This window comes from Peromyscus maniculatus, chromosome 19, assembly GCF_049852395.1.
Source record: "Peromyscus maniculatus bairdii isolate BWxNUB_F1_BW_parent chromosome 19, HU_Pman_BW_mat_3.1, whole genome shotgun sequence".
In the NCBI taxonomy this organism is placed as follows: domain Eukaryota; kingdom Metazoa; phylum Chordata; class Mammalia; order Rodentia; family Cricetidae; genus Peromyscus; species Peromyscus maniculatus.
The window spans coordinates 8,035,197-8,060,362 of NC_134870.1; the positions used below are offsets into that span (position 1 = coordinate 8,035,197).

At 38.5% G+C, this 25,166-nt stretch overlaps 1 non-coding gene across 1 annotated transcript; it reads right to left on the bottom strand.

Annotated features, from left to right (window-relative positions):
- Positions 1 to 13,103: 13,103 nt before the first annotated feature.
- On the bottom strand, positions 13,104 to 13,210 carry LOC121824203 (U6 spliceosomal RNA). The gene has a single exon (XR_006066020.1). It is a non-coding gene; the product is annotated as a U6 spliceosomal RNA (small nuclear RNA).
- Between the last annotated feature and the right edge of the window lie 11,956 nt (positions 13,211 to 25,166).

Genomic DNA, 25,166 nt, shown 5'->3' on the forward strand with positions numbered 1-25,166 from the left:
TCACCTATTCAGAGGGCCTGATCCAGTTGGGGGCCCCTCAGCCTTTGGTTCATAGTTCATGTGTTTCCATTCGTTTGGCTACGTGTCCCTGTGCTTTATCCAACCTTGGTTTCAACAATTCTTGCTCATATAAACCCTCCTCTTTCTCGCTAATTAGACTCCTGGAGCTCCACCCGGGGCCTAGCTGTGGATCTCTGCATCCAGATCCCTCAGTCGTTGGATGGGGTTTCTGGCACTACTATTAGGGTGTTTGGCCATCCCATCACCAGAGTAGGTCAGTTCCGGCTGTCTCTCTACCATTGCCAGTAGTCTATTATGGGAGTATCTTTGTGGATTTCTGTGGGCCTCTCTAGCACTTTGCTTCTTCCTTTTCTCATGTGGAATCAATATCCCCCAAGATCCAGCTATACCACTCATGGGCATATACCCAAGAAATGCTCAATCATACCACAAGAGCACTTGCTCAGCTATGTTCATTTCAGCATTGTTTGTAATAGCCAAAACCTGGAAACAACCTAGATGCCCTTCAAATGAAGAATGAATAAATTGTGGCACATATACACAATGGAATACTACTCATCAGAGAAAAACAATGACATCATGAGGTTTGCTGGCAAATGGATGGATCTAGAAAAAAAATCATCCTGAGTAAGGTAACCCAGACTCAGAAAGACAAATATGGTATGTACAACTTATAGGAGGATACTAGATGTGGAACAAGGATGACTGGACTGCTACTCACATCACCAGTGAAGCTACCTGGAAAACGGGACCCCAAGAAAGACACGTGGATCACCCAATGAAGGAGAAATGGCTGATATCTACATGAACAACCTGGACATGAGTGGGAGTAATAAAGGGTGAGGGTCAAGGGAAAGAGAGCCTGTGGGAGCGGGAGATCCCAGCTGGATCAAGAACAGACAGGGAAAATAAGGAATAGGAGACCATGGTAAACTTGATGCTCTTTCTTAAGTCATTTAAGATGGACTTCTCCTGCGCCCCTCTGTTTCCACACTAACTATTGGGTTGTTCTTGAAAAGTTCCTGCACCCTGACTTTAAGCCTCTCTGCTGATGTGGTAAATCAGATCAGACCAAATTAATAAATCCAGTTTTAATCTGAGCAGAGCATTCCTGGGTGGTCCCAGGGGAGAGGAGAAGCCACACGGAGAACCATGAAGGGAAGTCCATGGGGCAGACCTTACATATTCTCCAGGGGTGGAGCCGCAGGTTGACGGGCTTTCACATGAGCGGGCTCTGGAGAAGGCAGCTGAGGGCAGGGTTTGCAGAGGGCAGATCCAAGGGAAATCCCTAACAGTTCTGGTTCGACTATGGTATCTTTCATATGTGACAATTCTTCTGCCCACACACCTAGTGTCTGTTTCATTTTTTCTTATCCAAAAATTATCTTGTTTTTCTTGTTTTTCTTGTTTGAGGAAACGAGATCAAACTGAGGAATTGGCAAGGTGAGGTTAGCTGTGGCTGGTTCTCTTTCTCTAATCTTCCAGCATTCACCCCAATACCTGGCTCCAGGTTTGTTTTTATTAATAAGACCTTTTAAGATTCGTGCTACAGTACACAGCAACTTCCTGCACACTTTCCAAATCAATGGTAAAGAAGGGAGTTATTGCTATACTTCTCCCTAGACAGCATTCCCATAACACCTAGGCAGTGTTGCTGAACCCTATAGATGTGATTCTAGTATTCCTTCTCTAACTCCAGTATCTGTAAGCATCAGTTTGCAGAATCTTTAAAGATAATCTGGAAAAATATGTAAAGAAGAATTATTTTTGAAAATATTAGATTATATAATAAGTCTTTCAAACACATGAAATAAATCCACATCGGTATTATATTTATAACTGGTATTTCATTTGGTGAAGTAGACTCCACACTTTGGAAGCCTTTGTGCCACATTTCCAATGGCTGCATGGAAGTCATTTCCAATGGATATCTACTGTATAACTAGAAAGTAATATTGACTGTCTTGAGTGTCTTAAAGAATTAACCTTCAATAATTGGATCTGGTAAAAAGAAGAATGTATATCCTATTATGAGTATGAAAAGGAAACACTGTATCATGGGATTCTCAAAATCAAATGCAATTTCAGATATATGGAAATCTTAGTTGCATTTGGTTTACTGATTTTTGTGTGGAGGTAAAGTAGTAGTTGTAAAATCCAACACAAAATTGATTCACTTCTTCAATTTTAAGTTGTTATTTCTTTGCTCCTCTTGTTTGTTTGTGTATAGTTTTTCTTGCTTTTCCCTGTTTCTGAGGGAAGAAGTGCTCTGAGCTGTCCTTGGACGTGATCACCCTCACTGTCATTCTGCTTCAGGTCCATGCTCCCGCCATGGTGACTGAGCACTTTCTAACACAGCACCTGCCAAGGAACAACTGTTTTTGGAGATCTCAATTTGACATCCTAGAAAATAGATAAGCTGAAGAAGGACTGTCATTTTATCTTGGAGGACAAACTCAAAGTAGGTCCTAAAATTTTGTGAGAGATAGACAAAAGTGAATTAGGAATTCTTCAATTTTGAACTCCCTTGCTTTTACTATATTGCCAGCCTTGGAGATCTTTTCTACTAAAACATGTATGTTTTAAGTGAATCCAAACATCTACAGTATGCCCATGTCATCATCAGCATGCTAATAATATACATGAGACTCTGCTAGAGACATCTTAATCTAACCAGAAGTTTACAGTCATGGTAATCTCCTTAAAGAAATGGATGGAATTTAAGGAGGACAAAGTCTGAATGGTGTTTTCAGGTAACTTGGTATAGGGCTCTCTTATACTACGCAAGATCAACGCAGGCCAATAGCAACTTAAAAAATAAAATGATTATGTGCTGGAAATTTTCTATATTTGTGTTCCTATTTTCATGCTCTATCTAAGAAAGCCATTTTTCTTTAATTAGAAATTTAGTGGTTTTAAATGATAAAGTGCAATGTTTTTCATTTTCAAAAGAATTTCTGATATATTGTCTTTAACTTTAAAACTGGGCACAGTTTTACTGTATATTTTATGAGCTTTCTAGGCATAGGAGATTTGTAATATGTTGCCAAATTAATAATTAATAAGCAGAGGTTTACTGGCTCATAGCATGAGGATGAAGCTGGTCTGAGTTTCACAGTGAGATCCTGTCTCTAAATAAATAAATAATAAGTAAATAAAGTAACAACAACAGCAATAGGAAAACAATCAGTCTTGGAAAAATGGTGTCAATAGAATAAATTTAATGTCTTCTTAATTCTTCACCTTTTTAACAGGATTTTACATTTTAATCTATATGTGTCATTTGTATGATTATACAATAGAATGTTTATATTACATTTTAAAATAAATTAAAATTTAATTTTCTGAAGTGTCCATGAGAAGAGAATGGACTAAGACACTATGACTGGTTTGTAAATGAGAAAACTGGTGTAAGAAAGTTCTAATAACTCACAGAAGTCACATGGATCTCTGTCTGTCTCAGGACAAGAAACTAGTGCCAGTGGCTGCTGATCCTTTGCCTACCATCTCATTCTGAGGTAGGAATATGGCTCTGGGAGTGGAGGAGGCTGGGACAGCTTGGGAGTGAAAGGCAGAAGCCTTGCAATCATGTCTCACTTCTTTCAAAAGGGAAAGAGGAGTGGGGAGTTCTTTTCATGAGAACGAGAAAGTGTGCTGTGGCTGTGCAGTGCTGGGTGCCAGGGTGAACATGTGTTTATTCTGGGAGCTTTATTCAGCAAAGAAAGAAGAAGCTAAGTCTCCCAGGAGACAGAGTCCTTTTTTCCATCCACACCATTCATTCCAGAAGCAGCAGGCATATCCTAGCGTTCTGAAACCAAGGTTGTAGGAGGTCAGCCACCAAGAAAAATTCTCCTGAGAAAAATGGGAATAATCCATTTTCTGAGATGTTCATTCTAATTATATGGATTCAGTGCTATTGTTTATTCAGTTGTTTCAAAACAGTGAATGAGAAGAGAGTGAGTGGTGTACATACAGACACTACAGAATAGCAGAAAGAAAAAGCAGGCAGAGCCCACACAAGATTTGTTACTTTGTGTGGAAGGCTATGATGATGTATTTCCTTTCCATATAATCTTTAACTAGCTGAACAGTATAGCTTATTATCAAAATTATATTAGTAGAAAATAAAAGCAGAATAATAACTTCCATCTAATCATAAGAGTAAGTTGACCTAAAATTTCAACTTGTATAAACAGTCATCAGTGAATCTGTGAAGCAACCCTGCAGGACTTCACACTGATTCTCACAAAAGGCAAGCTTTGTCTCCTGAAATGTTAATGAAGCATGTTAACTGGGCTTACACACCCAATAAAGCAATAAAACACAGAGATCGTCTTGGCCTGGAAATGTTCATTTGATGAGTGCGTGTGTGCGTGTGTGCATATGTGTGTGCGTGTGCGTGTGCGTGTGCGTGTGTGTGTGTGTGTGTGTGTGTGTGTGTGTGTGTTTGGGGGAGGTGCTCAGCCCTGGAAGCTGGTAGCAGAGGGGGAGATGGCATTGAGCACTAGCTGGTCTTCTAAGTAAAGAAAAAGTGAGGATCATTCAGATTTGGTTTTAGGAGTTTAGTCCCAGACGAAGACATGCGATTCTTTGGTGGGTTCCCCCGAAAGATAAAGAAGTCTTTAGAATGGAAGTCTGGGGCCTTCCATATTTAAATACTCTTTCTGAGGGATGTTCACCAAGTACTGTGTATGTGTCTTTGCAACCAAGTTCACAGCCATTAACAAAGCTGGGAGACTTAAGGTCATTGTATTGGCAAGACTGAAAACCCAGTTTCTATATCTACTTTTGTGTTTTTAAATTTTCTATGTATGTGTATATGAAGTTCATGAGGGTGTATGTTCATTTTAAAACCAGAGGGGAGCTTCTGGTATCCTTTCTTAGGTGCTGTGCACCTTGCTTGTTTGATACAGGATCTCTCATTGGCTTGAAGCTTGCCACTTGGACTGGGTGGCTGGCTAGCCAGCCCCAAGAATTTGCCCCCCTTTAGTCTTGTTGAAGCTGGAATTACATGGACATTCCATCATGACTGTCTTTTTAATGTGAATTCTAAATCAAACATGCTTGCAGAGTAAGCACTTTACCACTGGGCTGTTTGTTTCCACAGCTTTTCACATGTCCACTCACTCAGGAAATTTGCTTTCTCTTTCTTCTAAATATCACAGTGAAAACACTACTGTAGAGAATAACTGATGTAAAAAGCTGATTCATATCTGCCAAGCTAACCCAGTTGCCCTTCCAGGAGACCTGAGGATTAACTGAGTCACAGATACACACAGACACACAGACATAGACACACAGAGACAAACACACACACACACACACACACACACACACACACACACACACACACACACACACACACACACACTGTGCAGCCAAGCCTCTTCCATTGTGACTGGAAATCTCTGACACTGGCAATCAACAGTGCATCTGCTTGCACTTGAAAACTCTACATAGTTAACTACTTCTGCTCTGTGGTAAAGAGCAGTTCAGGGTGGAGACTCCTATCTTTTCTAGTCACTTCATTGCACAGGATGCACTTGGACCACTTCTGAGGTCTCCAGTCCTTTGGGCCTTTTGTTGAAGAAAAGATTCTGCTTGTTGCCAGTTCAAAGAGCTGCAGATGCCCTTGGATCTACTTGAGATAAGCAGGAATCACATCTAAAGATTTTTTTTGAAGTTTTCTCATTAGTCCACTCAAAGCAAAAATTTTAAAAAGGCAATTTCCATATGAAATTGGGTTTCCCTTTACAAACATGTTGCTCTGTAAGTCTTGAATCTAGCAATTTCCCAGCTGTCAATCTTTGTGAGTGACTCCAAAAGAAGAGCTTGAGAGTTGTAACACAAAAATGGGTGTAATACGTGGATTTCGCCCTACATAATGAAAGCCCATTGTATGAGTACCTTTCAGAGCGTAATTGAAAAGGCTTTTAAAGCCCACACCTTCACCACTAATGGCTAAGCATAGTTTTACCATCAGAGCCCATGCTGCTGTTTAAAAGGTTTATAAGTGATGGTGTGAGGAAATAAGGTCCTGTCAACCAAAAGCTTTTTAAAATGTGTTCTTCTTCCATGTCATGGTAGCAGCAATCAAGGCTTTGCTCATAATGAGATTGTGGACGGATGGCCATAGTCTACAGCTAGAGGAAGGGACGATAAGAAAACACTGGGCAGAAAGGCAGCCATTGTAATTGGTGTAGCATTCATTAGATCACAACTTCTGGGCATTGTACTGAGACCAGCATCTACAATGGGTAGCTTTTTCCCGTTCCAAGCAGTTGGGAAACAGAAAGTGGTAATAATTCATGAGGAAACCTGCAATAAAAATCTTCATTTAGACAATGGCAGTAACTTGGAAAATGAAATCCTTTGACATTATTTGAATAATGAAACATTGTAGATTTTGTAAAAATCTGTTTATGTTGTTTAGGTTTTAAAGTGTTAGTGTTCAAATATAGATACACAATGGGAGAACATGACTAATTTTCACAATCAGTTAAGTCATCTAAATATTTTCATTGTTATTTATATCATGACTATTTGCATTCAAAAATAAACTTGTCCATTTAAAAACTTTACATCCCATTTTGGGCAAATCATGTTTCTTTGGCCTATTTATGATCTCTTTTTCTTTGATCTGAACCAACCAAAAATGACAATTCTCAGGTGGTCTATCACAGGGCAAGAAGTTAATAATGTTTTGAATGTCTTACTCTAACTCTGATGTGAGCACTCAGGAATGTGAAGTTCAGCATGGCACAGATTATTTAATTTGCTCCTATTAACCCACACTTTCCAGTTTTTAACTTATATATACTGTTAACTAATAAGTAATAAGTGATAGTTTTTTTTCTTTTAGTGACTATAATGTAAGAAGACATTATATATTTACTGTATATAATACCTGTTTCTAAACTATCTTTAAATAGTGGCATAATAGAAAAAATGTAACAGCATGAAGCCAGGCAGAGTGGCACATACCTACTCTGAATACTTTATAGAGATGCAGGCAGGACAATCAATATTTCCATGCCATCCTTAGACAGTTTAGAGCTAACCTGGACTCCATGACACTGTCAAGAACCAAATCCCAAGCAAAACCCAACAAATTATAAAAACAAAATAAAATATAATGATATGATACAAACACAATTTTCTACAACTCCAGTTCTAGGAAACCCAGTGCCTTTTTCTGACCTCACTGGACACAGGAACACAGAGCATACATACATACATACATACATGCAGGCAAACCAAGTACCAACATAAACTAAAAAGAAATCATTAAAAATAATAAAAGTAAATACAACTTTAGCGCAACAGTCCGTTACTACTAGAAACAGATGTGATGTGGATATTCTCATCTAACTATGGGAAAGGACAACTTAAGGCTTTTGTTAGAAGGAAGAGGCTGTGTGGATACTTTTTAATATGCAAATGACAGTGTGTCTGCACTCCTGCCTTAAGACTGGAGACCAGAACCAATTGCAAAGAAGGTATTTCAATTTACACAGAAATTGTAGATGAGAAATGTGACTTTCTCTTAACATCTGAGAGGTGACTGGTCACAGATTTGGAGACCAGTTGAGTTAGGAATTATGTTCTGGGAATGTAATATTTTGGGTTACTCTTTTTAAACAACAACGTAACTAATCAAAGTGAAACAAAACAATCAAAAATAAATAACTACCTATTTCTAGTGACTATATACACTTTAGAAATAGCTATAGATTCCAATCTTATTTCCAGCTCAATAGACATACCAGTTTATAAAAATATATTATCGAACACTTAGATACTGGGAACTCTGACCTTGCTAACTTGGTGAGAGTGAGTTTTAGTCTGAAATGTAGACCAATTCTGTCTAGTTAGTTTAAGTAATGGAATATTTAGTATCAATTTAGAGACAAACAGGGTACAGTTGTGGAGTATCTGTTTCAATATGTTACATTCATCCAATTAGTGCAGAGCTGTCTATGAAAAGTCCATTACCCACTACTCAGAAAAGGGTACATGTCCTTGAGTAGTGAAACTCACACAGGTATTAGTGGGCGTCAGAGGCCAACAGTGACTATTTGGGGGTGTAGTTTAGAATAGAAGAAGCATATCTGCTTCAAGCTTTACAGAAATAATTTTTCTAATCAGGAGATTCATGTTAACTTTGGCTGAATTGAATGAAATGTTTCAAGAACCCAAAGAGACTGTTACACTGACCCAGTTGCTGACAGTCTTTCAGAAAAATCAAAAGACAGACATATCTGCTTCTGTTTCTTGTTATAATCTGTCTATTCTCACTTTCTGAGATCACCAAGTCCAGGATTAAAGGAGAAAATTAGAGGTCTCAATGGCCAGCAATGAATATGGGTAGATTAAGGAAATTATAATCAACCTAGTTCAAGCAGTTTGCATTTTCTCATTGACCTACTCAGACACCATCTTATGTGTTGATTAAATTCCTTCGACACTTTCTGGTTAAGTGAGAAATACATTTGCATTTCCTTCTGTCTATTGTGGATAATAGTATAGCTAGAACTGACTTTTCCTATCTACCTGCATCATGTCTTTTTTAGTTCCTTTACGTTACTATGATAGACATCATGGCCAAAATAACCTATAGAAGAAAAGGTTCGTTTGGCTTACGGTTCCAGGCAGAGAGTCTATAATGCAGGGGAGGCATGGCAGTATGTAGCCTGAGCAGAAGCTGGCTAGTGGCATCTTTTGTTGATACAGGAAACAGAGAAAGCTAACTAGAAGTGCAGTGAGGCTATAAACTCTCAAAAACCTTCCCTCTGTGATGTACTTCCTTCAGCAAGGCTCCAAGTCTTAAAAATCTCCTAACATCCACAAACAGCACTGTTAGCAGGGAAACAGCTGTTCACATACACAAGCCTCCGGGGGACATTTCTTCCTCAAACCACCACACTATCTAATTGTATTTTACTACTGTACATTGAGGTAGCTAAATTTAAAGATGATGCCCTTTGCACTGTTACTGCCATTAGAGGTGAAGTTCAAAATACCTGTCTGTGAGAAAAAAATCAAAATGAAATCCAACATACATCTTGTAAACAATATCTAGACACAGAACTCTTGCCTGAGTGGAGTAAAACATTCCTTGTCACATCATTGTTCCTTCACTGTGGTCCTTATCATGGTAAGGGATGAGGTACTTGCACTAGCATGTCCTTCAGATCAACATGGGGCACTTCAATAAACAGGACTTAGACAAGGGGGATTCTGATAATTCCTAGCCAGGTGGTCATGGGGAATCCACTTCATCTCCTTGATCACACATCTGAACTAGGGATAGCTACCTACATGCTACAGTTTTGCTGTGTTAAGTAAGATTAACCAAGCCAATATCTAATCTTTCTAGTAGTTCTTCAAAATGTAACTTAGTACCTCCCTGCTCTTTTGTAGCTCTTGATTAAATTCATGCAAAAGATGATATTAAGACAGTCAGTTCTCCTCCCATCATGCTTCTTTTGATATCTTGAAGAAAACAGTAGCACATTGAAAAACAGTGGTTATTTTTTAGAATCAATGGATGATGTGCTTGTTGGAATGAGGACACTTTCTTTGTCTCATGTTCTAATTTTATATACTGACAATGTATGTCAGCATCATTTGTATATAACTGCATACAACAAGGTAAGTGCAATTACTAAATATATGTATCAAATAAATGTAACACCAAAGTAATCAAAATATTAAAATGATCTTGATCTCCTTTATATTTCTATTTGTTAAAAACACAGCTCAAACCCATTTCCTCGTGATTATTTGATGAGTGATTTTGCTTAACATGGTACAAACTTCCACTGCCCCATAACTATTGGCTGGGGACCTATTTTTCCTTCCTATTTACCTACTACAAAAGGTAAGTAGAAACATTTAATTAATTACAAACAACCACTTGCTTACTGGAGATTCAACTTGTATATTTTTTAACTTTATGGTAGGGAGAAATTGACTAGTGAGGTGGGGCAAGAAGAATGGGCTGTAGCTCTCAGCCAGCCACACAGGAACTTACTTTCTTTCTTTCTTTCTTTCTTTCTTTCTTTCTTTCTTTCTTTCTTTCTTTCTTTCTTTCTTTCTTTCTTTCTTTCTTTCTTTCTTTCTTTCTGTTTTCCTTCCTTCCTTCCTTCCTTCCTTCCTTCCTTCCTTCCTTCCTTCCTTCCTTCTTTCTTTCTTTCTTTCTTTCTTTCTTTCTTTCTTTCTTTCTTTCTTTCTTTCTTTCTTTCTTTCTTTCTTTCTTTCTTTCTCACATGGTATGCGTTGGTACTTACTTCTTTTTTGTGGAGCATATAATTTTTTTATTTATTTTACATACCATTCACAGATTCCCCTCTTCCCTCTTCCAACCCCTCCAGTCTCCCCCCCCCCAACTCATCGCCCATCCCCTCCCACAAGAAGGTAAGGCCTCCCATGGGGAGTCAGCAGAGCCCGTTACATTCAGTAGAGGCAGGTCCAAGCCCCTCCCTCTGCCTCAAGACTCTGCAAGGTGTCCCACCATAGGTAGTGGGTTCCAAAAAGCCAGCTCATGCACCAGGGATGGATCCTGATCCTACTGCCAGGGGGTCCCTTAATCAGATCAAGCTACACAACTGTCTCACTTATGCAGAGGGCCTAGTCTAGTCCCTTGGGTGCTCCACAGGTGTTGGTCTAAATTTCATGAGTTCCCACTAGTATGGTTTGGCTGTCTCTGTAGGTTTTCCCATCATGATCTTGTAATCAAATTGGTGAATACCCTAACAGTCTTATTAAATAAGAAACACAGAGCCAATTGTAGAGTTAAAAGCCCAAGAGGTCAGAGCAGTAGCTGAGAGCTGAGACTTAAAACCGCCTTTCTAACCCTTAGCTGCCAATGTTACCCTTCCCCTCAGAAAGAGGCCTACTTCCTGTGTGTCTGTCCTTTTATTGACTTTCAGTTCTGCCTTCTCATTGGTTGTAAACCCAACCACATGACCTCCTCATCACTGCCTGTCTATACAGACCTCCAAGTCTTCTATGGTTGGTATTGAGATTAAAGGTGTGTGTCTCCACGCTGGCTGTATCCTTGAACACACAGAGATCTACCTAGCTCTGCCTCCCAAGTGCTGGGATTAAAGGTGTGCACCACCACTGCCCAGCTTCTGCTATGGCTTGCTATTAGCTCTGACCCCATGGCAACTTTATTTATTAACATACAAATAAAATCAAATTTCAGTACAAATAAAATATCGCCATATTTCCCCCTTTCTACTTTAATAAAAAGAAAAAAGGAAAAAGTAATAACTAATAAGAAAAACTATATATAAAAGTACAATAACTATATATCACATATACAAGCAATAAATACCTAAACAGTGTCTAGTCCATTTGCACTGGACAATTCAGAGAAAATAATTCCACTATCTATCCTAGTTTGGTAAGTCCAAAAAGTACCTAATTCACTTTCTATCCTAACTAATCTTCAAGTATAACTAACTAATCTTCAACTCCCTCAGAGACCCAAGAAAATATAACTGCTTTCTTCATTTTTTCTTATAGATCAGACTCAAAATATTAATTTTTGTTCCAACTGTTGAATATTTTCCCTGTTTGTTCAAGTCTTAGTTTTGAGTTTTGTTGATTATTTTCTGACTGTAATTATACTTCTTAGTGTTCCAGTTGCGACCTGATTCTTCATTTTAACTTTTGTCTCTCTTCATGTTATGCCTATACCATTTTGTTTGCTTCCTTTTTTCTCTTTATTCTATTTTCTTGTTTATTTCAGAAAGGTCTCCCTGTCTAGCCAAGGCTGGCCTCAAATGTGTGGTGATCAGCTTGTCTTGGCTTCACAAATCCTAGGGCTGCAGCCTGGACCACCACACCCAGCATTTGCTTCCCTGTTTGTCTTTTCCTGGGATATTTAACACTGTGCTTTTGAAGTCTTTGCCTTGTGATGCTGATGTCTAGACTTTCTCATGAATAGTTCCTGCAAATTAATTTTGTTCTTTTAAAAAACTGTACTTTTCCTATCTCTGTATGCCTTTTCATGATACTAAGGGAAATAAGCTTCACAAAAAGAGCACATATCTCATTCTTTTTATATAAATTTCTTTAGAAGCAAACTGTCTACATAAAGCAGATTAGTGGTTATCTAGAATTGGATAAAAATTGTTATATACACACTTTGCAGGATAATGAAAATTCTTATTTTCTTTCTGGCATTGGTTTTATGATCTATCTGCACATCAATACTGACAAAATTGCATATTTTAAAAATATTGAGCTTATTGCACATTGATTATATCTCATCAGAATGAAGTTGCAAAAGATAAAATTTGCAGGAGACTCCATTTTTAAGAAATGTATAAATCTAAATTTAAACCTGCTTAAAAACTGGATATTATGTCAAAATTATATGTGTATGTGCATATATAAGTATGTACATATATATGTGTGTGTATGCATGCATATAATGTATTTATGCATGTATATATATGTGTATGTTTACATGCATAAATTCATTGCCTCCAATAAAGTTTGGTAATATTGATATCTGTGGCACTAGTGAGATTTATCCACAACTGAAATTATTCTGAAAAGTGAGTAAGATTGAGATTAAAGTTTCTCTGGCGATTTAAAGTGAAAATTGTATTGGAGGAGGCTTTTTTATACCTTATCTATAACACCACAGAAGGCACGGCAGTGGAAGTAAGTGTGGGAGTCTGCACAGCCTCACCCCAAGTAGGACTTGACTGTATTTACATTGTGTCCCAATTAAAATAAAATTTCTTGATTCCTCTCTTTGTCTCATTTCCTCAGATTTCTACTATAGTTTCCTTTTCTTCTTTTCTTGTATTGTAAAACAAAGAAGAATGGGAAATTAGAGAAGAGCAAACCCATTTTCATTGACTGTTTGAGGAATCAGCATATATTTATGCTTCAGTTCCTTCTGTTATTTCTTACTCTATCATATAAAATAACTCAATGAATGGGACACTTAGACTACTGACCCCAAACTGAGCTCCAAATATTGTTTGCCAGGTATTTTGAGTGAAGTATGACTTTGGGGGATAAAGTAGTATACCATGTTTAACAAAGTAGGGCTTCTTATATGCCAATTCTTCACAAATTTGTGAGTCATCCTTGCTCAGGGGCCATGCTAATCTTGTCATTCTCATTCTAATTTTAGTACATGTGCTGCCAAAATGAGCACATCATTCCATTTTTCTTATAATGCATTTCCATCCATTCATTAAAATTATGTAGAAGCAAATCATGATCACAGGTGATGAGTGTGCAAGACAGATTGATTTCTTATCATTCATGGAACTCAATAATATCTTACTATAGGGGGAAAAAGTCCAGGGGATATAAACACATGTATATTTAAAGTAGAGAAAGAGTTGGGGAGGGGTAATGTTTTAAATATCAGGGCCAGAGAAGTTCTCTGGAGTGCTACTTGAGCAGAACCATGAATGACATCAATGGGTAGAGTTAAAAAGGGTCTGGACAAACATACAGGAAAAGGGCAACCTGTCTGGCCACATTACTGACCCTGAGACCTACTGATCTGGCATTTTGTATTAGTTAGGGTTCTCTCGAGTAAGAGAACTTACAGAATGAATATATATATTTGAAAGAAAATGCCCCCCAAAGGAAGTGGTACTATTAGGAAGTGTGGCCTTTTTGAAGTAGGTGTGGCCTTGTTGAGGAAGTGCATCACTTTGTGGGTAGGCTTTGAGGTATCTTATGATTGAGCTATGCCCAGTGTCACAGTTCACTTCCTGTTATCTGAAGATTAAGATTTAGAACTCTAAGCTCCTTCTCCAGCACTGTCTGCTTGCATGCTACAATGTCCAGCCATGACAATAATGGACTAAACTTCTGAAGCTGTAAGCCAGCCCAATTAATTGTTTTCCCTTGCTGTGATCGTGGTGTCTCTTCACAGCAATTGAAACTGTAACATACACATATACACATACATATGCATACACACATATGTATACACACATACATCTATGTATAAAGGGGATTTATTAGAATGATTTACAGCCTAATGGACCAGCTAATCCAACAATGGCTGACTATGAATGGAAAGTCCAAGAATCCAAAAGTTGCTCAGTCCATAAGGCTGGTCTTCAGTAGACGCTGGAATTCCGAAGAAGTAGGCTCTAATGCCAGTCAAAGAATGGACATGCTGGCAAGGCAAGAGCAATCAGGGAAAAAAGCTTTCTTCTTTCATGTCCTTACATAGGCTTCCAGCAGAAGGTGCGGCCCAGATTCAAGTTGTGTTTCACTGCCTCAATATAAAGATTAAGGGTGTGTTTTTTTTCCCCAGTTCAAAAGATCTGAGTTAATTTTTTGTCTTCCTACCTCCAGGATCCTAAGTGGAAGTGGATCATCCCACTTCACATTAATCAGACATCCCCCCCCTCCAGGTGTGCCCTTCATTTGGGAGTTTTAGTTAATTCCACATACAGTAAGTCAATAGCTATCACACATTCCACAGCCAATGGGCCAAACTGTTTGCCTGGGAACACAAAAAGGGGGCAGTTTCTGAAGTCAGATTATTAGGTGTGGTCATCCACACTGACATAGTTCAAGTGCAGAAGAAAGTCTTAGGGTTGTGGTAAACAGATCAATGATGCTGGGATTCATTGCATTTTTTCTATTCTTTGAGAATTTTATATATGTATGCAATATGTCTTGATTATATTAATCCCTATTCTTTCTGCTCCAACTCTCTCTGCTCCCCATCACTTCTCTTTCCAAATTTCAGACACTTTTTAAAATATATGAATAAGTCCCTGAGTCTGATTATTGCTGCCTATGTAAGCATGCATGTGGAGTTATCCAATGGGGCATGGACAGCCTACTCGTGGAACACACCAGGTGAAGCATAGCTTTCCCTCCATAGTAGACATCAAATGTCAATAGCTCCTCAGCCAGGGTTAGGGCCTTGAGAGCACCTTCCCCTTCCACCTTAGAATTTTTAACTGACTTGATCTTATGTAGGTTCTATGAGGATAACCACATGTGCTATGAGTTCATGTATGTAGCATCCCATCATGTCTGTAGTCCAGCACTTCACAACACTCCTTCTTTTGGTACTTACATCTTTCCTGCTCTCCTTTACTTGGCCCTTGCTGGGAGTGGGTGCTGATGTGAATGTACAGCTGAGAACTCATTGCTTATTCTTAGTACTTGGACCAGTTTGGAGCCTCTGCATCAACTATTACCCACTTCAATAAGAAGTTTCTGTGGTTTGACTTCTGGGTGGAATATCATCATTTGAGATTATATTTTTCTTTTTAATGCTAAAATCCACGGCCACCTCTCCTTAAGAAAAAATTGTGTCCTAAAATCCTATTCTACTTAAGCAACAGAATTATATGTCCATTCAGTCACACAACTATCATATGTTTATCCATCTGTGCACATATCTATATATCCATTCATCCAGCTATGACTCAGAGGGTATGGTAGTAGAAGACCAAGAGCATCTCAAATCTATAGTCTAAACAACAATGTTTAGAAGGCAGTTTGCCAGTGTGAGCAATAACAGAACAATGTTAATAGGTTCTCCTCAGACTCCCATAGCTATCTTGGCTCTTACTTAACTACTTAACACTTGATCAAAATAGGTGCAGGACCAAAATTTGGTGTCTGCTTTCTTGGGACTTAATCTTGAGAAAGCCAGTTGGTAAAAGTGCATTGCAACTACAGTTGTGTGAGAGTCAAAGGCCAACCCAGAAACATGGCACAAACTTGCCTATGAGAATGGAATATTGGCTCCAACAGTGTGAAAGATGCTATTCTCAGAAGGTTATCACGTTATTATCTGTGAAGCCACTGCTCAGTGTATCTCCTCATTAATTGTTGGATTTTGCAAATAGTATATTCCTGTACTAAGAAGCTTTATGTCGCCTCAAGAAAAATGTTTCCTTTGACTATTCTTCATGAATTCATAAATCATACTGAATAAACTAAAATGAACATCTCTAGTTTAGAGAAACTACACAGGATTTTTAAATGAAAACTGTGTTTGATTTACTTCTTTTAATTAAACAGAAAACTCTCATGTTTCACATCATTAAAGCAGTAACACAGATTGTGTTGCCTTCTAAATGACTTCATCAACTTGGGCTGCTGTAACATATTACTGAAGGCAGGGTGGTTAAACAATAGACTTCTATTTATCAAAGTTGTTGGGGTTGGAAGTCTGAGATCAGCATACTAGCATGGTCAGGTTATTGGGGAAAACCGTTATCTGGGTTCAGACTGCTTACTTCTCACTGTTTCCTTACCTGACTAAAAGGCCTCTCTGCTCTCTTACGCTCCAGCTAAGCACACTCCCACCTTCACGAGAATACACCCTTCATGCCCTCATCTAAGCCTAATTACAGAATCCATGCCTCTCCATACCTTCTCATTGGGAATTAGACAGGTTGAGTCTGGAAAGAACGGGTGTAGTCTTTAGTCATGCCTTCCACCCAGCACAGTCTGAGTAACACCTGTGTAGAGCTAAATCATCATAACAACTTTGTACGCGTGGGGAAGGACATTCACATTGTCTCATTTTGTATAATTGGTTGAATTCAGACAAATGAATTTCTTGTCATTCTCTCAAATCTGATTCACTTTGTTCCTGGCTTAAGTGGCATCTGTGAACATTAGGCCTCTTTTAAAAATGACAGAAGATAATAAATGCTTCCAGAATTTGTTTTGCTGAAGTGAACTAATGACAGAGGACCATATGGTAAACTATATTTTTAATTACTTTTCAACAATGTTAAATGTTTTCTTTCCTTATTTTCATATTTAATGTTCTTGATCACATTTACCAAAAGTCTTCTTCAGGAGAACACAAATTTTACATAACAGCACATGAGTAACTTTATAGGCAATATCTATTATTGTGCATAAGCAGCACGCTTGTTCTCAGTACTGTAAACCTTGCTGTGACTCTTTGTACCTTCCAAGGAGAAACGCTTTCCTTTGCTCCCTAGGTTAAAATGACCACCATGTACATTTCCATCTCATTGAGGGCTTTTGTTTTACTTTTCTGATTTTTGAGTTCATTATCTATGTTTTAAAATAAATTTTTGAGAGGGAGGGGGAACAGGGATTGGTTGGTATGTAAAAGGAAAGAAAAACTTTTAAAATAAAAACAATTGTAAAATAAAATAAAATCTGTTGCAGGAATCTTAAAAGTTCTTATTAATAAAATCAAACCTGAGGCGAGTTATTGGGGTCCATGCTGGTAGATCAGAGAGACAGAACAAGCCACAGCTATCTCACCTCATCGGATCCTCAGCTGGTCTTGTCTCCTCAGACTGGAGGCCTCTGAGTCCTCATCCGGAATGGGTCTCAGCTGAATTACTGCTCAAAAGCCTGAATGCTTAACCAGCCCAAATGCTTAACCAGCCAAAATCTTCTAGTTTCTGGTCCTCACGCCTTATATATCTTTTTGCTTTCTACCACCACTCCCTGGGATTAAAGGCTGGCTTTCTGGGATTAAAGGTGTGTCACCATGCTTGGCTATTTCCAATGTGGCCTTGAACTCACAGAGATCCAGAGGGATTTCTATCTCTGGAATGCTAGGATTAAAGGTGTGAGTGCCACCATTTTCTAGCCTTTGTATCTAGTGGCTGTCTGTTCTCTGACCCCAGATAAATTTATTAGAGTACACAATATTTTGGGGAACACAATACCACCACAAAAATCCAAGGGGTGAAATCTCAAAATAAAATACAATAAATTTTCTTGAGATGATAATGTAATTACCTCACTTCTTCCTTCTCTTGCTGACCTCCAAGCCCTCTCACGTGTCACATCCCTTTGTTCTCTTTTGATTTGATGAACTCTTTTTCTTCAATTTTGCTACACACACACACACACACACACACACACACACACACACACACACACTTCTAGATATATAAATACAACTTTCTCAGTCTGTATAATGTTACTTATATGTATATGCTTTAATTGTTTTATTAACACGAATTTGGTGGCTCTATTTCAGTTTAAGAATGACTTAAGCAGTAAATGGATGTTAAACACCCAATTTTAAACCTAAGTTTTGAAACAGAATATATTTGATTTGAAGATATATATATATATATATATATATATATATATATATATATATATATATATATGTATATGTGTATATATTATAGAGCATGTGTTTGTAGACTGGGGAACTGGTACTTTATTTGCAGTGAGGTGAAATGAAATCTTTACTCAGATCCCTAGGACAAAATATCCTAGAGCTCTGATTGTTCCTCCATGAGCAGGCAGAAATTACTCAAGGTAAAGGTGAGATAACAGTTAAAGTTGCCTGTTAATGCTTTAAATATTCATAGTCACATAAGGAATTAAGATTAAGCAGCCATCTTTATTCTTTTGCAGACCAGCTAGCATATACCCTCCATTCCTGTCTTTGTCCCTACCCTTATGAAATGAAGCAGCATGGGTTTTGTTTGTTTGTTTTTGTCCTTTGTTTTTTGCTGCATGGTACAATTCCTTTGTGGGTACTCACTTATTATCTGTATAACAGTCATGGGGTTAAAGACTCAGGTATAACTACGATCTCAGGAAGCTTGCTATCTCTTTTTCTAGTGTGTGTGTGTGTGTGTGTGTGTGTGTGTGTGTGTGTGTGTGTGTGTGTGTGTGTACATGTGTATGAGGCCAGAGAACTACCTCTCATGTCATTCTCAGAAATGCTGCATACTTCCTTTGAGTTAAGGTCTCTTAATGGTCTGAGCTCATCAATGAGGTTGGACTGGCTAGCCAAAAATTCCTGCTGCATCTTGCCTATTCAGTGCTGAGATTACAAACAAAAGCCACCAAAACAGACATTTTTACGTGGAGATCCCGCAAGTACTGTACAGACTGTGTGAACTAACTCCCCAGTCCCTTGACATCACTCTTAATGAAAAAGAAGTCTGCACAAATACGGAAAGTTCAAAGCAATATGTCTCTAGACTTCAAACCACAAAAGGCTGATGATATTTCTACATCTAAGTGTCCCAACGATTTTGATTATGAGCAAAATTATTAAGGAGGAGTTCTGACACACAATTCAAAGATTCTCCAAGCTTCCAAATCAACTGCAGCCTGGTCCATTACAAAAAGAAAAGAAAAACTATTAGAAATACATAAATATATTCACACATATACATATTTGTGTGTTTGTGTGTAAAATATTTTCTTCTCTCATCTGCTCTACAAATGCTCTACAAAAATCAAAGTCTACTTTGGTTTTCTTCTCTTGACTAAGGTAATGTGTTTTGATTGGTTTATTTCATCTCTGCCTGTCTGGTTGGCTCAGGCATTTCCAGGATCAAACTGCCATCTAGGGTTACTCACCAGTCTGTGAATATACCCTTATTTAGAAACTAAGTGTTTGTATCCCAGTGAAGTTAAAATGAAAGTTCGGATTTAGGCAAGGCCTTTAATCTTATTTTAAGTAAGGTAGGGTGCAGTTTGGAAGGGAGGCACAGACAGAGGGAAGAAGCCAGCTGAAGACAGAGACAGGCAGCTACAAGCCCAGGTATGAAGGGGTTCCCTGGAATCACTCAAAATTGGAATAAGTGACAGGAATCGGCCCCCCAAACATTCCCAGTAGGGACACTGGTCAACTGACACTTTGACTTAGAACTTCCTTGGTTTACACTGCAGAAAAATGAGTGGCTCCAGATTAAATAGAAATGGGCCTTAACCACACTGCCGTAACCAGTGCCGCGGGTTCCTAATGTAATATTGGCATCTGGGCATGAGAACACACATGTTCATTGTTACACTCTGCTGAAGAAGTTGTATGCACAAGTCCTTCTTTCCTCTGGTAGGAGCAGGTGCAGACAACCATCCAGAGGCCGACCCTCGAGATGCCTGAAGCAGCGCATTCAAACATCTAACTCCATGAGATCTCGAGCTTCTCATGCTAGTACAAACTGCTGGGAACATTAGGTTGTTTGAAGGGCTTACCTTCGGTGACAGTTGGTGTTCTGGCTGAGCTATCACTGTGATGATCGCTGGCTCATTGGCCCAGCTGCAAACAGGCACAGTCAGGGCAGCAGAAAGCTAAAAAAAGCAGTGCACACTTGCGAAAGGATGAGGCCAGATTTTTAAGAAAAGAATAAAGAAAGAAAGAAATATTAAAAAGTCAGCCAGATTTGTATTAAAATATGCAATCTCTATGTGCAGTGTTGTGCCTTTGTACATTTACATTTTTGTATGCATCTTTCTGGGTGTTTTCTAACCCATCGCTCTACAAGCATGCTAGCTACAGGCTGAGGCCCACAGATGCATTGAGAGTCCCTGCCAACTCCAGGACTGTAAACCAGAGGTGACACTTCATTCCCATTTCCTGCAGGTATATGGTTGTGTGATGTGAGCATTTACCTGCCTTTTACTGAGGTTCTCGATTCCCTGATGCTTCCCTACTGTCCAGGCAGCCAGCGTCTCTTCTGCTGGAGAGCGACAATAAAGTTCTCCACAACAATCAGAACACATTCACTTAAAAGGGCTTAGAGATCCTGGCAGTGGAAGAAACCAAGCCATCAAACATCTTTCCTTCAAATTTCTTCTCTTCTCTTATGGTCTCTTTGCACAGAATTCTTGGAAGGGAAGATTTCATAGTTGCCACAGCCTGTGAGTCCTTCATTCCTCTTAAGGCTCAAAGCTCAACTTTGCCTTTTCTATTAAGGTACCTTCTCAAAAGACTCATTCTCAGAAGCTCTTCCATGTTCTCCAGCTGTTGTGCACTGCTTCTCTTGGCTCTTCCTTTCTCTAATCATCTCTGGCACGGCTTGCCTCCTGCTTCATGTTGCTACCAGAAATAGCCCACTCAGCAGCTGGTCTCTGAAGAAAAAGGTTGCTGCTAATCTTGCCATGTGACATTGTGCCTGCAGGTAGGAGGGATCACTTTGGCAAGGGAGTTTTGGTGGCAAAGGAGTGGGTTAGGTGATACTGTGAGATTGTACTTGGTCCAGAGCCTAAACAACTTTGCCTTGGCCCTCACAACAACCCTCCAAAGAGTATTTTCTGAACTTTCCTTGGCTCCAAGAAGTGCACATGGGAAGCAATCATAACTGAGCTATAAAAATTGCTAGGGAGAGCAGGGCAGGTATTTCAGTCCATAAAGTATTTCCCAGAACAATCATGAAGTCCTGAGTTTGATTCCCAGAAACAAGGCAATAAAGTGGGGAATGGGTACAAATCTATAGTACTGGGAGGCAGAGATATACCAATCCATGGAACTCACTGACAAGCAGCCCGACCTAACTGAAATGTTCCATAGAAGAGGAGAAGAGGCCTTGTCTTCAAAACAAGGTAGATGTCACATGAGGAATGCCACTTAGGGTTGACCTCTGCATATACACATACACAGACACACATGTGTGCTACCCAGTATGAACACACACACACACACACACACACACACACACACACACACACACACACCCATGCCACAATTATTCCAGGCTCCAGCATAGATGATATCAGGTTGACCAGTTGAATTCTTTGCTTATCTACGGTGAGTAACAAAGTACTTTAAAAGTGGATTCCGCCTTTAAACAGAGCAGAGTTGAGATTTTTGTGTTTAAATCTTTGAATCTCCATTATTTTGTAATATTGACTACATATTGATCTACTTTCCAAGTGGGAAAGTGAAGAACAGTCAATACATTTAAAAGGTGACAAGCCAAAGGCTTTTTGATATTCTAGGTAAGAAATTCTATTGAATATGCTGTCTTCAGATGAGCTTTCTATATGGCACCAGGTCTAAAAGTTACTTTGCAAGATATTATGCAGCTACCATGTGAAGTGACTAAAGGAAACATTTTAAAATGCATTTCCTTACAAAGACAGAGCTGTGAAATCTGTTGCTTCCAAGAAGCACATGTATTCTGGCCACATGTTAAAATATAGCAGCGCTCTTTAATTATCCTCAGAAGAATATGATTTCAGCTACTACCATCACTATCATCTCCATTGTTACCATCCAACACCATCTCAAATATTATCTAAGATCCTGTGCTGGAAGTCATCCTTGGCCTCTAAGTAGTGCCTGACAGAAGTCTGGCTTTTCACTGGGGCTTTGGCACTAATCAAATGAATTGCTAAGGAATCTTAGGATTACCTTCTTCTATAATCTGTTTGGAAACAGTGGCCTAAGCTCCTTTCAGATTTAATTCCAGATGGGAAGGTGAAGATGTCTCATTACTCCAGCAGTGGGCAATGGGCAGTAGAGAGTGTGAATTTTAAATACCATTACTCCCAGGGATACCCAGAGGACTGTGCCAGGCCCCAGCAGTGGTCTGCTTGGCACTAAGAGTTAGAGAATAAAATAACACATGGTGACCACTGAACCCAGGCCAGTTTAGAGGCCACTGCCACAGGCCCTGGTCTTTTTAAATTTTGTAATTTGCAGTAAGAGAAATTCTAGTGTTTCCTGGCTTAGTTTAGCTTCCCAACTGAGGTGGAAAATACAAATGAGGAAACTTATTAGGAGTGAAGTACCTTTTCAGAGTGCTACTGGTAGCAGGTTGAGGTCTGCTAGCTTCCTATAGCAACGTAAATCTGTCATCTTCAGGACAGAATATGGCCATAAGGACAAACACATGGAAATCCCATGAGGAATAAAGCCACAAGCACAAAAAATATGAAATAAGGAGCGGCTGACCAGACTGTCAAAGGTTACCACTGTGGGAATTTTCTCGTCTCTGTGGGATATCAGCAAAGTGTGCATCAGGCAATATGGGAAGGTATTTGTTCCTTCTTTATTTATGGTGTCTTACAAGTGTTTCCTGTGTGTGGCTGAACCGTGAAAACAATCTAAACTACATGAACAAGTCCTAGCAATGGGGAAATACAGCTTTAAAGCTCATGTATTAATTATGATATATATATATATATATATATATATATATATATATATATATATATGACAACCAAAGTAAATGATCATTTCATTGGCCATATGTGTACAATCTGTTTCATGGCATATGTAGTAAAAATATGAAATATATGAAAAAGATAGCTAGTTCTGTATCATTCTGATACAGTTCTGAAAGAAATTTAACATTCTCTGGCACAGATTTCTAGTGTCCTTCATTTTGATTTTGATGGAAATTTATGATGGTGAGAAAAAAAATCATTATCTTTGTCAAGAAAGTGGTTGCCAGGTGTTGACTTAATGACATGGAGGACTCTACGAGTGGGTGAAAATGGCCCAGGGAGTGGTTTTAATAAGTGTGAGCACAGTTCACGAAAATTTGCAGGCTGAACAAAATTTCTGAATGCTTAATGATTTTGGAAAGCTTTTTGCAAGGTTGACATAGACAGCTGCAATTATCTGTCCCTTCCTACACGCTTGCCTGAAAGTGAATGCTCTTTCTTAATTGGGTGAGCAGTTTGTATTCAGAGATTTTTTTAAAGGACTGAGTTCACTTTTCTTATTTTAATTCACAAGACCAGAGTGTCCTCTGCTATCCATTATTATATGAGTTGCAAAATCAAGTAATATCTATTTCAAGGACCCAGGAAGCTGCCTATGCTTTGTACCCCCTGATTTGGCTTGTCACCATTCCAAGTAGATGTTTCAAAAACCTAATAATAATAATAATAATAATAATAATAATACAATGAAATGAACATCTTAAATACAGAATGCAGAAAGAATCCCTTCCCTATTCCTCAAATGTTTCTTTTAATCTAGAAATTGATTGCAACACTCAACCTCATTTGGTTGTTCGCATTTGGAGACCAAGGTTCACTGTTAGTTATTTTCCTTGATTCTCTCTATCCCACATATTCTATCTATCTATCTATCTATCTATCTATCTATCTATCTATCTATCTATCTATCTATCTATCTATCTATTGTACATTGTGACTTTATGTGTCATATGTACATTCTAATGTGTAGATGTGTGTGTGAAGGTGCAAATATACTTATGTGCATGTGAGGGTCAAGGCCAGAGGTCAATGTTGGGTGTCTTTCTCAATCTCTTATTCACCTTAATATGCAGAAAGTGTCTCTCACTTTACCTGAATTTTGCCTAAATGTCCTGTTTATCTGGATTGTGAGCTCCATGAAGCTGCCTGTTTCTGACACCTTGATGCCAGTATTACAGAAAAATGACATATAGCCCAGATTTTTACATGGGTGCTGGAGTTCCTAATTTAGGTATGCACACTGGTGTAACTACTCTACTGGCTGAGCCCTTTTCCCAGGTTACCTCCAGCTTACTAAAGTTAGAGTTCATGAATTTGGCTGGATTTCTAGGCCAGCAATCCCTTCTAGGCCAGCAATCCTCCTGCCTCCATTTCTCAAGTTCTGGGATTACTGTCACCTGCTACTATACCCAGGTTTTATGTGAGTGCTGAGGATTAAGTCCCAGGTTCTTATTATTGCAGAGCAACCTCTTTACCGGCTGAGCTATCTTCTGTTCTCAAGTCAACCACATTTTAAAAGTTAATATCTAATTTATAGTGTCAATTTTTATAGGTGGATAAATGCCTGGTCAGAGTAAGAGAGAGGATAAAGGTACAAAGAAGAGATGTGCATTAATTAGATATATCTGGAATATATCAGTTATGAATAGAATGACCATTCTAATGAAAATACAGACCTATTAGAAATAATCTGTTGGGAAATCAAATAATAGATGTTTAAGGACAAGATTTTAGACTTCGTGGAAAGGTGTATTAAATCTAGCTATTGAAACAACTTGATTAACCATAAAAGAACATTTCCTCTCCAATGCCATCCTCTCACAAAGCTTTTCTCAGAAGACTAATTTCACATCGTTCTGTAACTGTGCCATCTTGAAGAACTATTTCCTGCAAGGATTCTTCTGCAATATATTTTTTTCTAAATGCCAAAGCACAGGTGGAATAGGTAAGATGGCTTACTAAAATTTGAGATGAGCCAATAATAGACATTTTCTTGAAAACATCTAATTTGAAACTTACAGGTATAAACATCAAAGCTGTTCTAATAGTACTGAAAAAGGGGAAAATGAAGAGAATAAGGTGAAAAAATTATGGTAAACTTTAAAAGTCTCATAGTGTTTTTTACCTGCAGCTGGTTCTCTAGGGAATAATCACAATCATCATAAAATAAATATGAATGTGCCTAACATACAATT